The sequence below is a fragment of the Typopeltis vanoorti genome, chromosome 6 (genome assembly GCF_054136105.1).
Source record: "Typopeltis vanoorti isolate ZY-2024b chromosome 6, IOZ_Tvanoo_1.0, whole genome shotgun sequence".
NCBI classification, from domain to species: Eukaryota; Metazoa; Arthropoda; class Arachnida; order Uropygi; family Thelyphonidae; genus Typopeltis; species Typopeltis vanoorti.
Window position 1 is genome coordinate 128,381,182 of NC_143554.1, and position 13,562 is coordinate 128,394,743.

The 13,562-nt window shown below is 37.1% G+C and overlaps 1 protein-coding gene across 2 annotated transcripts in view; it reads right to left on the reverse strand.

Annotated features, from left to right (window-relative positions):
* Positions 1–4,468, reverse strand: part of LOC150105929 (Fanconi anemia group E protein-like) — a 145,104-nt gene extending 140,636 nt beyond the window's left edge. Inside the window, exon 1 of one of the 2 annotated variants that reach the window (XM_090393693.1) lies at positions 4,455–4,468. The gene's annotated coding sequence lies outside the window, so the exon portion shown is untranslated. Of the gene's footprint in view, positions 1–4,216; positions 4,339–4,454 lie in introns of those variants that run through there. The other variant, XM_090393692.1, reaches the window with a different exon arrangement.
* Between the last annotated feature and the right edge of the window lie 9,094 nt (positions 4,469–13,562).

Here is a 13,562-nt window from a genome sequence, read left to right on the forward strand (position 1 = left end):
TAGATTATGTTATAAAACACTTTAGTACACTAACCACGCTAATAAAGCTCCAATAATATACCAAAATTAAACACTTAAGTCCATTAAATTGAATCCAAAACACCAATAAATCAACAAAAAACACAAATCTCTCAGGAGCTCTCCGATAGCACGTCCATTCACCAGCTAGCCTCGACACCCAATTTGCGATTAGTTCTTTGTCTTCTTCTCGTGTTTCTCTAAAAAAAGTTTCAAACAGTTCCCTCTGCTTAGCCAATATATTTCTGTGTACAACACTATATCATCATATTCTGCCTCCATTTCTGTTAGAAGAGAAAGAAACTTGTGTGTGACAAGGCCCGATTTCCGCCCTTAATTAGATTCACACACTTCATTACAGTTTTCATAGCATCCTCTATCTCCAGAATTTTACCACACAGAACAACCTGATGTATAATGCAGTACAATACAGAGCAATTGGTTCTAGCCTTCCTTAGTAAGCCAATTAAGCCTGCTTGAGTACCACGCATTGATTTGGCACCATCTGTCACAATAGCTGTGAGATTGTTAATGTCACCAGTACCATTTACAACTTTCATAACTGCATCATAAATGTCTCGACCTTTGGCTGTTATGCAATGATTCTAATGCTAATAGTTCTTCATTAATAACAAAGCTTTTGGAAACAATTCGAATGAAAATTAGAAGTTGAGCTGTATCTGTTATGTCAGTGATTTATCTAGAGCCAATGAGAAGTAAGCTGAATCTGTAATAACACTTTTTAATTTATTTAATATGTGAGAACCTATTTCCTCGACTCTTTTTGTTACAGTTTGTTTTAATAGTGGGATGCTTTCAAACTAGCAATTTTATCTTCCCCAAATGCATGTGCCATTTTCACAGAACAGTGTTTTACAAATTCACCATCAGATAATATTTTTTTGTTTTTGCTATCTCTGCACTTACAACAGACAATGCCAAGGGCGAGCTTTTTTGTATTGATGTTGATTTAGTAAAAATAGATTTCTGAGCACTAACCTTTCTCTTCAGATTATGAATAATTTTAGTACGTACTTGTCCAACGTATTCTTGGTATTTAGCGGCATGGTTTTGCATGTAGTGGCATTTGAGGTTATATTCCTTGTGCACAGACAATACTTGCAAATACACAAGGCACTGTAGTTTGTTGTCATTATTGTTTATAAGCAGAAATTCAATTTCCCATTTCTCCTGAAATGACCTGTTTTCTTCACAGATCTTACGTTTCTTATTCATAGTACGTACACAAAGGCTGAAATAATTGACCAGGGAACACAAACTGCAACAATAACACTGAAACTGATCACTGTATCCCAGAGCAGAGCGAGTGACTTTCAATAATGCGTTACTCTGGAGCGCATAGAAATCTACCACTCCCACTACTACAACTCTCACAGAGAAGCAGTAGATTTTATAAATTGAGTAATCTTCTTAAAACAATTTTGATTCCATGTTGAGAATATAAATTGTTTCCGTCATCAGAAATAATGAATATAACTAGTATATCAATTAGAAAATCTGCAGTTGAAACTAATTGCTAAATTGATAATACATATAATTTAATATAGTTTTTATCCTGCCGCAGGCTGCACAAAGTCACAGGCCGCATGCGGCCCTGCTGTTGACCACCTATGATGTAAAGCACACTTCCTTTTTTTTTTTACATGTATACTGCTATGCATAATTGATGAGACCTCAATAAAGGTAATTATTGTGGCTTTTGTGATGGGTAGTGATTATTTCCATAATGCACAGCAATATACAAGTAATGGACAAAAAAATGGAAACACGGGGCTATCAGGTCACATTATCAGTAGTTGTAATGCAGCATCTACAATGCACCAAACACATGCAATTGATATACAAATATATTCCAGACATTCGTAGGAGGATGTGTATAAAGGCAAATGGAGGCCAGCTGCTGTTTATTGCATGTTAGAATGAAATCTAGAGAGGACCTCAGTGACTTTGGAATGGGTATGATTGTTGGAGCCAGGCTAGCAGTGCATGTGACCAGAATAGCTGAAATTGTGCATGTTAGTCAAGGAACAGTCTCTAAGGTTATATTAGCATGGCAGTTGACAGGACAAATATCATTAGCAAAATGCAATAGTGTACGAAAGCACTTACTGCAAGAGAGGGACATTGGAATATTAGTGCACTGTGCCATGAAAAATTGGCAGGCTACTACTGAGCAATTGTGTGAAAAATTAAACACTGGTCTTGAGAAACCCATTTCAACAAAAACTCTGAACTGGAGAACTAGCTGGATTTCACAGTCAGGTTGCCTTACACAATCCCATCAATGCATGTCATTGCTTCCAATGATGCAAAGATCACAAGCAGTGGACTACACAACAGTGGAGGAATGTGATATGGTTCAAATGCATCCACACTTTTTTTTGCTGCAAACAAACAAATATATGTGTGGCATCAGCCGAAGGATGCTTACCAACCAGAGTCCTTGTTTCCAACTGTGAAAGGTTTGGTGGTTCTGTAATGGCATGTTTTGAGTCCACTCATTCTATTAGAAGGCAAAGCGGATGCTGCATATTATCTTTCAATCATAAGTGATCATCTTCACCCCATGTTGACACACTTTTCTCCTACACAACCAGCTATGTTTCAACAGGATAATGCTCCTATTCATCGAGCAAATGCAGTCACCCAGTGGCTTGCAGACAGAACACAGTGGTGAGGTGTCCTGTCTGCAATGGCCATTCCAATCACCAGATTTAAATCCTATAAAACGGTTATAATTGCCTTCTATACTCACCCATAATGCCCTAAAATATATATACTCTCTTTGAGTAATTATATCCCTTATTTTAAATACAATGGACATCCTAAACAAAAACAGGCTATAATAGCTGTAATTATAATAATTTATAGGACATTTTGGTACGAGCTCTCAGGCAACATTCCACCTCCAAAGAACAAAAGCAAATTGATCAAATTTCTTTCAGGTAAATGGCATAAAATTCCTCCTGTTGAATTTTAAACACTGAGAGAACCTCTCAAATACAGGCTATACTAGATGCCCAAGGTGGACCAATGCCATATTAATCAAAATGTGTTAGTTTCGTTTTTTTTTCCATGACCTGTACATGCCTCAGAGGAATGAGCTTCATGTTGTGGGATATCAAGGCAACTGACAGGAAGTCAATCACTATATACAAGCATAGTGATTAAAACACTTTATGCGCTTTGTTTGCATACACTTCGGTAAAGGATTAAACAAGCATAATTTCTTGGCAAGTGTAACCAAATGAAAATAAACTTTCTACATCTGAGCATAATAGTCCAGGTATGGTCGGATAAGAGCCTTATTATTACTTGACACTCCAAGGGATCATCACAGGACACTTCACATAACCCGCTACCTAATCTTCTATCTATACAGAATGGCAATATCCACCATCTACACACATCATCTACTATCCACCAACAGTATTCTTTTGTCTGTAGACTGTGTTCTCTAGCTCATTTACCTATATGCAGGATGAAAAACTGAGCTTCCAGGAAGGGGGGGGGGGGCCTACCTCCATGAGATTAGATAACTTACCATCAATTGAAAAATTGTACCCTTTAACTGGAAAAGACTCAGTCCAAGGGTATGATTCTTCTACCATTCTTTCAAACTATGGAGACAGCTTATAACAGAACCAACATTTTATCTCTGATCAACTGCCAGCTCAACGTTGCCGTAACCTTCTGACATCGTAATAAATACAGTATATGAATTTTAAAAATCTTCCTTTTTGTCTTTTGTGAGAGCTAAACCAATAATGGGATAGCAAAATGAAGACTAGATTCATAAAGCAAAGAAATAAAACTGATGTGATTATTTATCAGTGATGCAAACTTAATACAATTCAAATAAAAAAATAAATTTTAAAAAGTCATAAAAGTAATGTCTAAGTTTCTCTCCTAATCTTTACAAAAATTTTATTGTCTTGCTCCTTTCATACAATAACACACTTAGTATCACTTTTACGGAGTAACCATGAGATATGAAGTACATTCTGCTTGTAGTCATCAATTTCTTTTATGAATGTTTTTAAGTTTTAACTCCTTTAGTATCGGTAAAGGATGAATATATTCTTAATGTAAAAAATTAAATATTTCTGAAAGATGTTTTAACTTGTTCTAACTATACATGGCATCTCTAATTGACATGTATAATTAGAACATTCACCTTCACAGCATCAGTTTTCGAATCCTTCCCCAAGACATCCTCAAAAATAATAAAACGTGCCTTTTATATTCTATCAGAATGCGATAAAAATATTAGATTAGCACATTAAAACTAAATTCATCAACAAACGTCCACCAACACGAAGCAAAGGTTTTGTAGAGATACCATTAAAAACAATGAAGTATCCAAACAAGAAACAGAAACTTCACATCAATCAAAATTACCCGGGTAAACTTACCACCTACAGCGCCCTCTGCATTTCTTGAAGAATCATACGAGCAAGCAAGCAAACCACTTAAGGTACAGTACAATAGTTTTAATATGCATAAAATGAGTGCAACTACTACTTAAAAAATAAATAAAAACGAACCTGCTAATTATTTTTATTCCCCCAAAGGAAGCAAGTGGAATTCCTTTACATCTCAAGAAGTTTTCAAAATCAGTGGACAGCAGAATTTCGTTCCTATTTCGTGTATTTCTCTTCAACAGTAAAAAGGGGAAGAAGAAGAAAAAAAATTATATATATATATATATACTGTATATATACAGGGTGTTCGATCTATAATATTATAGATCTTACATCTGTAAGATCTATAATATGCAGATAACAGTTTCAATATCATTACGACAAACTGGTTTACATGCAAATTAGAAGCATTATATAAGTCAGCGGAAAAAGTTTGATTTAAATATGAATAAACGAAAGCTCTTAAATTGAACAGCAAATGCCAGAAAGAAATTAAAATTCGCCAACAAAAATTTTACATACTTGGGAGCTAATATGGATACTGAAGACGGAACTGACAAGGATATAACACAAAGATTAACAAAAGCAAATTACTTCTTTTAGAAGATTGGATAATATGGAAATCATCCAAATATCATAACAAACCAAAATAAAAATCTTCCATTTGCAATTCTTCTCTTTCTTTTGACAAAGAAAGAAAACGTCAAATGTTGATATATATATATATATATATATATATATATATACAGGGTGTTCGGGATAAATTTGACATATTTATAATTAATTATATTTTTCCGTAAGTTACATGTATTAACACACACTTCTCTTCATTTAAAAGTTTGGACCCTTCTTCATTCATATACAAGATGTCAGAAAGGATGGATAGCTGGAACCCACCTGAATCATGGAAGAGAATAACTTGTATCATGATGATTCTTGCCCGCCATCAAAATAAGGATATTACGACTGCTGCCCAATGCTCCCTGAATACAGTAAAAACAATCAGGCATGAACTAGAGACTTGCAATGGTGACTACGAGGATGTAGCAAGAAGAAAGATCCCTAGCAGACGATCTGATTGCGTTCGTACAGCAGAATTCCTCGCAAATCTGCAGGAACAGGTGTTGAAGAACCCTGGCATTGGAATTCGGGCTTTGTTCGTGGAGTTGCTAACTGTAGTCAAGCCCTGGATAACAAGGGTAGCCAATGGTAGGCCGTATGTATGGCAGCAGGATTCGGCCCCTTGCCACACCTCTGGGAAAAGTCAAAAATGGTTGTCTGAAAATTTCTACGACTTCACCAGTCCAAATGTTTGGCCTCCAAACTCCCCAGACCTTAACCCCATGGATTATTTTGTATGGGACGCAGTTGAAAAAGACACCAATCGCACTTCCAGTAATACAAAAGCCCAGTTAATGGATATAATTAAAACAGTTTTTGCGGCCCTTCCCAGGGAGACTGTAGCATCAGCTTGTTCGAGGTTCCGAAGCAGAATTGAAGCTGTGATCGATGCTAATGGTGGTTATTTTGAGTAAATCTTGTTGATAGTATTGTAATTAACTCTGCCTGTAATGTTTTTTTGTCAATTCATTAAATTTAATAGATACAAAGAAGATTTTCTTTTTCCTTACGAAACTGTCAAATTTATCCCGAACACCCTGTATATATATATATATATATATATACATATATTAAATATATTAAAAAAAAACTTGGTAACTTTAATAAGATAAACAACGGTTAGCAAATGTGAAAATTGCTCCTACATTCCACCTTTGTTATTTTTAATGGGTGCCAGTATAGCCTAGTGGAAATGACGTTTGCATTCATAGCTCTAGGCCATCTGAAGAAAGACTGATATAGGCATTGCATCTCAAACAATCGACCCTCGAAATCGCACAATTGTAGAACTAATAGAAGTGATATGATTTAAGGCAACACACACACACACACACAATCTGCACTGATTGTGTGTGTGTGTGTGTGTGTGTGTGTGTGTGTGTGTGTGTGTGTGTGTGTGTGTGTGTGTGTGTGTGTGTGTGTGTGTGTGTGTGTGTGTGTGTGTGTGTGTGTGTGTGTGTGTGTGTGTGTGTGTGTGTGTGTGTGTGTGTGTGTGTGTGTGTGTGTGTGTGTGTGTGTTGATTGTTCCACATCTATTACAAAGTTACATAGGGCTGAAAGAGTAACACCAGCTAGTCGTCCATAACTTCAACATAGTATATTAATGCCTGAAATGGTGTGGATTATATAGTTAATTTTCTCGAGTTGACAGAAAGAAACCCGAATTTATGGAAGAAAAGACTTAGAACAGCGTTTCGTACTATATGTATAAGTATCCAGGGAGCCTGTGTCGTTCAGTGGATGTGGTGTACACCTCAGCACTAGACCGCTAGAAGAAAGCGCATCGTGAGTTTGATTCTAGTCGCCGACTACAGGAACTTTTTCTAAACCTTTTCTTGGACGGTTCCCGAGTTAGTCGATCTTTGGCACGAGCAAGCAGGTTTTTTTCTCTAGGAAACTTGGGTTTTTCCATCCCGTAAACTCAAGAAAATCGACTAGAAACCACACTATTTTCAGACATTAAAATATTGTGTTTAGTTTGGAACGAGATGGCTACACTTGTTATCTGTCTATTCACTGCGTACCGCTTAAATAAATCATAGCCTGGAGACAGTTCAGTAACGAGGGTATGAAGCGCCTGTGGCAAGTTTCTAACTTACTAAGTGTCTATCTTGCGTCCCCTAACCGAAAAATGACAAAAATATTGAAAAATTTAAATGGAAGAAGTTAAATTTTACTAAATGCAATATGTTAAATACTTACTATTAACCTCATCAAAACGTGTTGCAGAATTTGTGTGTCTAAAGCGGCGTACTGCCGAAATTTAAAAATACAATATAAAATAGCGGACTTTTATATCTATTTGTTTATTTTTATTTTTTACATTTGGCGCCCGTGGCGGGCGCCTCTTTCGCCACGCTCGTTACGGGACTGCCTGGAGAGGACCAGTGGAGATTGAACTGCCCATTTAGTCTTCAAAAGTTAGATAGGACTAAAACGCCCAGCATACTCCTTAAAGGAAATAAAAGGCGTCAGCTGATTTTTTGTATAAATAATCAGTGGTGCACCCAAGTGGGGCCAAGGGGCCCTGTCGCTCCAAAAGGGAAAAAACACTAGAAAAGTTTCCAAAAATCTTTTCCTAATTAAAATTTATTTTTTATTTATGTTGTGTCGTGTCTTCTATTTCTATACTACTTATAAATAAGCAGTCACATAAAGTGGGAACACCCTATACCTCTCGGGAATCACGGCCGCTATGAACGCAAGGCGAACGAAGTAGTGCTCGGGCGGACAGAGCGCTACTTCATTTTCCTGAGTCAGGCCAGAGGAGATCACGGGTATTAGGTGATCACAGCAGATGCTCAGTCATAGGTCGTATGCAATGCATAGTATGTAATCACAAATCGTCTACTCAACTCGTCCCCCCCGATTAAATTCTGAGTGCGCCATTGGTTTTAATAATAGATATAAATACAAATATCAAATTTGTGAGTGAACATCTTGCAGTGCCCGAGATCGACTAACTCTGGAAATGGTTGAATAAATTCTTAGAAAAAGTTCTTTCAGTAGGCAACTAGAATGGAACTTAGAACGACCTTTTTCAGCTGGCCTAGCGCTTTGGATGCGAACGTCGTTTCAACAGGGTGACACATGCCTCCCTGTGAAAAAGTACTTTACATAAATATCATTCAAGTAATGTAATCATTGTTTAGAACAACTTTTGATATGAGATGACTAAAAAAACACATATTATAGGCCACTGATATGAATAGAAGTTGCACAACCAATAGCACTAGTGAGCATTCGTTCCACTGAGTTCAACCTTTTTCCTATGCACTGCTACAAGAGGAATGAATACAAAGCTGCAGCTTAAGAAAGAGGGTAGTGAATTAAAAGAATAATATTCTCAGAATATTATTCACAGAAAATTTGAAACTGTTTTGATTTAATTTCTTCTATTTTTTCCGGATAGTGGAAAAGATTGAGCTGAGATTTAAAAAAAAAAAAAAAACTGACACTAACTATAAACAAAAAAATATTGTACCAAGTTTTGATCACCTAGTTTCCAAGGGGATAAGGATATCTCGGGTAGGGCCCAGAATAGACAGGTCGGCGAGATGATTCTGTAATGTTGAGTATCAAGAGTGATATGGATTTCCATTTGCAGAGCCCGAAGAAAGAAATATTATTGAGACATAACTTGGTAAATGTTACCGAATTAATGTGTGTGAAGGAGTCTCTTTTCAGGGAACGGATAAAACAGGAAGAGAGAGAGAAAATGTGGTATTATTCTCTGGAAGTTATGTGGGAGATATAAGGAAGAGATCGACAGGTTCTTTTCATAGTTAGTCGTATGAGACTGAAATACGTTGTCCGAGAGTGACAAGTGAGCAACACATTGAATCAGTTTAAACACATCGTTCGTTAAAATTTGTCTATAACAGTAGAAACCTGTTGTGATGAATTTGTTGACGACTTAAAGATGATCAAAATAATAATTGCAATTATAATCAAGAGCTAACCGGTTATTAAAAGCAATTAGTGTGGATATGGCACAGTCACCAGTTAAGAAAGTGCATTTAGTACAACACTAAAGAATTAAGCAGCCGATTTCCATCATGCCGTGAATCACTTCACGGCATGATGGAAATCTAATTGATGCGTTCATTCATTTTTCAATTCTTTTCATTTTTTTGTCAGTTTTTTTTACATTTATTATTGAACCGATGAAATTTAAATTTACTTCAGTTTTTCAGTAGTTATGAAAAAATTAATAGTCTTGAAGTAAAAAAAATAACAATAATCAGTTTCTAACATAGATCCTGTTTTACGCTCTCATATTGACCTACACTTACCATGCATGCATTCGAAACCAAATCTCCGAAGGAAGAGGGTGGTTAATTTTTATTTACTGTCGTCCGATGTCTGTATATTGTGTGTTCACTTGGCCCGTTTGTCATTTTGAGAGACGAAAAATCGGTGTTTTCGAGACAAAGACTTGCATCCCGGTATGAAACCAGTAAATCACCATTTCACTGAAAGCACATGATAAAGGTTCCCCAGGTAAGGTACAGGATTCGAACTAGGATTGGATAAGGAAATTGGCTACTCAATATTACTGTACTTTGCGAAACCATTTGAAAAGATTTCCACATGGAATTCTAATGCATAAACTGGAGAAAATAGGGATGAATATAAATGTGGTTATTTTGATTAAAGAGTGGCTGATGGACAGATATCAGAGAGTAGTTTATGGAGAAGAACATAGGCGACTGATGGTGCACCACAGAGCTGAATACTTGGTCCTCTATTCTTTTCATTTGTGTATCAGTGATATAGGAAATCATCTGACAGGAAATATTCACTTGTTTGCTAATGGCGGCAAATTGGGAAGAGCAATGGTAAATGAAGTTGATGCAGTGGTCCTACAGAAGACTTAAAGAGACTAGCAGTATGGAAAAAGATACATAGGCGGCACTTTAATGTGATCAGGTATTTGGTAATGCACTCTGGGAAGAGATCGAAGCTGTGTACTATATATTGAAGGAACTGCCCTTCAGGAAACTAAATCTGTACAGCGAGTTCGAATTTACAGGGTATATTGCGAAGGTACCAAAACAACACATTACGGGTTGTGGAAGAACACACTAACGGGCAGCGACAGAAGATAGTGTTCTCCTATATAGCTCTTTAATAAAGCCGCATCTGGACTACTGCTTGCAGATCTGGACTCCCAGATTTTCTGGTGATGAAGAAGTTGTGGAAAGGTTCAAGATGTGAATGACAAAGATTGAGGCATCTGTGGAATGTTACCTATGAATATAGATTGATATTTAGGCATCAAAAATTAGCTGATATACGAAACGATGAGACATGATAGAAGTATTAAAGGGGTTTATAGGATTGACATTGAAGACTTTTTTCAGTACATGACAAGAAAGCAGAGAAGAATGGGTTACTAGTGGAAGTTGTTCAAAAGTGTGGTTAGCAAGGGTGCTAGGAGTAGGTGTTTTGCTTGGATGGTGGTGAATGAGATGCAGAGGTAGTTGTGTGGATGCCACATCAGTGAATGAGTTTAAGGAAAAGTATGAGAGGTTTGTGTGAATGATGGCTAGTGTGTGAATAAGTGGATCTTCCACAATGAGTGTTCTGACTCTATGGATACACCTGTATAATAATAATAATCCAGATATTTGTGATCTCGTTACAGAAATAATTGGAACGGAAATTTTCATTCCTCACTCTGTTCAAATACCTCAATCCGTATCTAAACCACTGTTATCCAAAAATTATGCATGAGTTACACAGGAAGAGCAAACTACCTTTCACGACTGGCGTAAGTTCATAACTTCACCTTCATTCAGAGCTGCTATGTAGAAATAATAAATGTAGAAAACTTGCTGCTTGTGCCTTCTGGTCCCTTGCCAGAGCCATCAGGTGGAACATTTGTCCATCTGTGCTTCCTTCTCTTATATCGCCCTACACATTATAACAGCACCTAAAGACAAGACTGAGTCGTAACTTCATTCTTCTCTTCCAATTCCTACATAGATGACGATTACAAATTACCTTCCTCTTTCCTGGAACAGTGCATTTCGTACCTCCTAGAGGGACGTCAGAAAAATCTTGAATACTACAATAGACCCCAATTCTGGTGGAATTCCACTCATTGTGCCCAACAGATGTGCTCCTGTTCACATATTCTCTTTTTTTTATTCACTAAACTGTATGGCATCCATCCTTCAGTATGGAAGAAAGCTCATATACATCTCGTTTCCAAAAAAGGAGATGAATGTTTACAATCAATCTAATGACTCTTATTGCTTTTACATCAGTTTTCTCTAAAGTAATGGAAAAAATTATTAAGTCTACTTTTCCAACACCTTGAGAACTGCTATCTAATTAGTAGATGGATTTTGCCACTCCAGATTCACAGATCTCCTAGCCTACATCATTCACAATTAGGTTAATTCCATGAAAAGGCTTGGAAAAGTCTGTGATCTTCCTCTTGACATCTCCCATGCTTTTTATAGGGTCTGATATCGAGTTTTCAACAAGCTATTATAATTTCGATTGCCTTTGTCCCTGGATAAATGGATTGCTAGTTTTCTCTCAAATCGTTTCATACGTGTAATGGTTGATGGTCATCTCCCCTCAGACATTCCTGTTAATGCCGGTGTCTTTCTGTGCTCTGTCATTTCACACACACACACACACACTTTCTGATTTATATAAACGACCTGCTCTCGTTGACTGAAACCCTATTCATAGTTGAGTAAAGTGTACTGATTATAGCACACTTTACTCATCCTACCCATATAACAGGCCTTTGAGGGTTCAAACATCTGATGCATCAATGGGATAAAAGCAGCCTAGTCAACTTCAATGATTCAAGAACGCAGTTTTGTTTTTCCGTAACAAAGGTCTCGGATCTCAACTTACGTTTCAGAATACTCAGCTCAACAATCAAGACCCAATCCCTCTTCTTGGACAGACACTTACTCCAAGCTTCTCCTGACACAATCATGTCGCTTCTGTAGTATCAACAGCTTCCAAAAAACGTGACATTCTTTTCCGGTTAAGAGAGTACCTCTGCTAAATAGTTACCTTGTGTAAATTCCAAATTCGACCAACACTGAAATACTACTGTAATGTATGGGAACCTTCCTGAAAATTCTTGAAGCGCTATTCAAGAATGGGCAGTTAAGTTGATAAATGGCACTTGTCTTACACACTCTCTTTAGTGACTTTCCTAGAGATCAGTTTCCACATTTTGTCTCTTCTGGAGATATTTCCATGACCATTTCTCAGAAGAACTAGCCTCCATTATACCTGATATTTCTGCCAGATCAACAGGAACTTGTACTACTGGTTCACCGAACCCGCTACTTCCAGTCATCTTTAATTCCTTCGGTGTCAATTCTAGGGAACAGTCTCTCTCATGAAGCATTTCCAAAGGACTACGATCTTCAAGAAAATATATATATATATATATATATATATATATATATATATATATATCAAATCAACTAACGCCTTTTATTCCTTAATAGAAGTAGGCGAGGCCTTTATACCCTATCCAGCTTTTGGAAACTGAGTGGGCAGTTTAATCTCCACCGGTAGTAGTCAATCAGAGACAGCTGGCCCATGTCAATCACTAATTATAGTAGCCACCGATGAAGAGGCTGGCAAACAAGTGCTGCCATCTCTTGGTACCTAACCCTAACAAGATATGTCGCTGTCTGAAATAATGTGGGTACTACGGTCGATTTTCTTGAGTTTACGGGACGAAAAACCCGAGTTTCCGGGAGCAAAAACCCGCTTGCCTGTGGCAGAGATAGACTAACTCGGGAACCGGTCGAAGATAGGCTTAGATAAAGTTCCTCCAGTCAGACTAGACTAGAACCTAGGTCTAACTTCAAGCAGCCAAGCGCAGAGGACGCAAGCGTCACTTCATATATATATATATATATAACAAATTCTGCACAATAAGATCAAAGAAATAACTAGAGCAGAATACATAAGACGATTAAGAAAACTCCTTAAATCAATGCTTATTGCTGGAAATTTGATAAAAGCAATTAATACCTGGGCCATACCTGTTCTGAGATATTCAGCAGGCATTGTTGAATGGACCCAGCTAGAGATGAAAGATTTAGATCGAAAAACTCGAAAATTAATGACAATGCACCATGCCCTCAATCCTCGCAGTGACATTGATAGGCTCTATCTATCATGCAAAAAAGGAGGTAGAGGATTATTACAAGTGAAGCAAGTTATTGAAGAAGAAAAACGAAATTTAAATGATTATCTGCAGCAAACAACGGAAAAATTTCTAATTGAGGTAAGGAAAGAGGGTTTATTTAAACCCATGGAGACAAAATTGGAATACAAAACCCACCAAGTAAAAGTGAGAACCGAAAGATGGAAAAATAAGGCATTGCATGGAAAATACCTTCGCAGCATAGAGGACAGCGTTGAGAGCAACTTGACCTGGCAATGGTTGAGAAATGGAGCACTAAAGAAAGAAACAGAATC